Source organism: Cryptotermes secundus, unplaced genomic scaffold (assembly GCF_002891405.2).
Source record: "Cryptotermes secundus unplaced genomic scaffold, Csec_1.0 scaffold257, whole genome shotgun sequence".
NCBI classification, from domain to species: domain Eukaryota; kingdom Metazoa; phylum Arthropoda; class Insecta; order Blattodea; family Kalotermitidae; genus Cryptotermes; species Cryptotermes secundus.
Genome location: NW_019734352.1, coordinates 12,480 through 15,859, shown reverse-complemented (window position 1 = coordinate 15,859; position 3,380 = coordinate 12,480).

Below are 3,380 nucleotides of genomic sequence, written 5' to 3'. Positions count from 1 at the left end.
GGATGTCTTCCAACAAACATGGTAACTCATTCCTTAGGAAGGCTCCATACGTGTTTCCAGTTAAATTGTTGTGAAACACAAAAGGTCCGATCAACCTGTTCCCAAGCACACCACACCATACATTCACAGAAAATCTCTTTTGGAATTTCGTTTCCATTATCTCATGTGGATTATTATGGGACCACGTATGAATATTTCGTAAATTATTTACACCGTCCCGGGTAAACGACGCCTCATCACTGAATAAAATGACGCTTAACAGTTCGGGATGAGCTTTTATCCAGTGGCAGAAATCCATACGCTGAGCATGGTCGCCTGGTTCCAGATGTTGTACCCTTTGATCATGGTAAGGATACAGGTCTTCGTCATGTAAAGTTCGACTTGGGTACGAGTGTACACGCCATTAGCGGGAACAGCCACGGCGGGACAGTGCCACAAGTACAGAAGAGTTACCAAAGCCACGTGTCATCTCAACTTGAGTAGGAGTGTACACGCCATTAGCGGGAACAGCCACGGCGGGACAGTGCCACAAGTACAGAAGAGTTACCAAAGCCACGTGTCATCTCAACTTGAGTAGGAGTGTACACGCCATTAGCGGGAACAGCCACGGCGGGACAGTGCCACAAGTACAGAAGAGTTACCAAAGCCACGTGTCATCTCAACTTGAGTAGGAGTGTACACGCCATTAGCGGGAACAGCCACGGCGGGACAGTGCCACAAGTACAGAAGAGTTACCAAAGCCACGTGTCATCTCAACTTGAGTAGGAGTGTACACGCCATTAGCGGGAACAGCCACGGCGGGACAGTGCCACAAGTACAGAAGAGTTACCAAAGCCACGTGTCATCTCAACTTGAGTAGGAGTGTACACGCCATTAGCGGGAACAGCCACGGCGGGACAGTGCCACAAGTACAGAAGAGTTACCAAAGCCACGTGTCATCTCAACTTGAGTAGGAGTGTACACGCCATTAGCGGGAACAGCCACGGCGGGACAGTGCCACAAGTACAGAAGAGTTACCAAAGCCACGTGTCATCTCAACTTGAGTAGGAGTGTACACGCCATTAGCGGGAACAGCCACGGCGGGACAGTGCCACAAGTACAGAAGAGTTACCAAAGCCACGTGTCATCTCAACTTGAGTAGGAGTGTACACGCCATTAGCGGGAACAGCCACGGCGGGACAGTGCCACAAGTACAGAAGAGTTACCAAAGCCACGTGTCATCTCAACTTGAGTAGGAGTGTACACGCCATTAGCGGGAACAGCCACGGCGGGACAGTGCCACAAGTACAGAAGAGTTACCAAAGCCACGTGTCATCTCAACTTGAGTAGGAGTGTACACGCCATTAGCGGGAACAGCCACGGCGGGACAGTGCCACAAGTACAGAAGAGTTACCAAAGCCACGTGTCATCTCAACTTGAGTAGGAGTGTACACGCCATTAGCGGGAACAGCCACGGCGGGACAGTGCCACAAGTACAGAAGAGTTACCAAAGCCACGTGTCATCTCAACTTGGGTAGGAGTGTACACGCCATTAGCGGGAAGAGCCACCGCAGAACTGTGCCACACGAAGGCTGGAGGCTTACTGAGGCCACACATGAGGGAGAATATACAGGGCATTACATATTAGTAATATTGAGGACTTTGTGAATATGGCAGTCAACCTCCGGAAAAATATACACGCAGCTTAATAACTGGGAAGTTCTCAAAGAAGACTCATGGCATAACTATTCCATGCGGCAAATGCTCATAGTCGCTTAGCTCGTTAAAGATCTTCCATCATTTGTAGAGTCTTTGTTAGTAGGAATCGGATATTGTTCCATATTCTGAGGCACTTTAATCCAGTCTACATATCTATATCCTGTTTCTCTGAGATCTGTTTCAGTAGTATCTTCACATCTATACCTATTTCCTGGCTTAGATTCTCGTGCTAAAATATTGTACTTAAATCTTCTCATTTAATCAGTTGCTTTCCTAGTTTGTTACTCAGTTATTTGCATAGTTCATTAGGATGTTTGTCAGTCATTTAGTTGCTTAGTCAATGTTTTAATTATGCCCTTTTTCGCTTTGTTTGTTGCTCAGCCATTATGCATTCAACTGGTTAATTACGTTTGCTAGCCAGTCAGAGGAACCCTGCCATCGCCGTTGACTCCACGTTACTGTTTGCAAAGCATTTCGTCAGTTTGTGGTACTAAAATTTTGTTTTTAAAAAAATTAATGTAAAGTTGGAGGTAATTCAATAAACCCCTCCCTGGGTACAGGCCTGTAGGTTTGTTAGCATATGTTGTAGACAAGGCCTGTCTCCATCATTAGTGCAATGGTACATTCAGACTTTATCATAATAATGGATATTCTAATTGCGTAGCTGTTTTATTGTACCATATGTAATGTATGCACTGTTGCTGTTCCTTAAAATATGACTTCCGGTTCCGCCCACGTCATTTTCAGTTTATCATTCAGGTCACAGCTTACCACTCGGCACTACATGCTCCTGGTTTTTGAAAGAGCGTGTTGAACAAAGGAAGGATCGCCCAAAATTCTACGTGTCTATGACTGTTCTTTCACTTGCTAAAATAATCATTTCAGCATATTAAAATAATTTTCAATTTGTAATAATTATGTAATTACCTTTTTGCGTATTTACTGCATGTATATCCATATTTCGTTTCATCCATATTTGTAACTCTGTTCTTTTCTTTGTTAAACTGTAAATTAATACCATATTACATTCACGGAGCTGATCTCTTCTTGAGAAGCCGCCTGTCATGCAGGTACTACCCCATCCTACCTATCTAAGGTCCATTTTAATATTATCCACCTAATTATGTGGCCTTTTTCCTTTTGTCTTTCCCGCCAACATGAACTGTAAATGAAAATATCTCTTATTTTATAAAGTCCCTATAATCTACCCTTACAAATTCATATCACTAGCAATACAAGCTCATAATTTTGATACGATAATTTCAGCTCCTTCTCATTTTAAAATTTGCAACAAAATAAAACAGCGGTTTGGGCAAAGCATTGTCTTTAATATTCTAAACATTTTATTGTAACTACGATCTAAATCTCTTAATGGTATGAAATATTCCTCTAGATACGTTCATCGATTTTTTAGGCCATCGAAATCGGTTTGGATACCAACGTGTTTAAAAGAAACCTACAGTAATCTTCATAAAGTATTTTTTCTAATGTAATTCCTGTTCAGGATGACCTGACATTAGGATTGATTTTCGAATCCGGTTTAGAACATGCCATTAGGGAGGGCTATAAAGTTCAGGATGGACGAATTGAACAGGATATATAAGCTAATGGGCGCATGGATATCTCGTTAATATAGCTACTAGGCTAGGAGCTTGACCATTTCGAACTTCAATTCACGACAG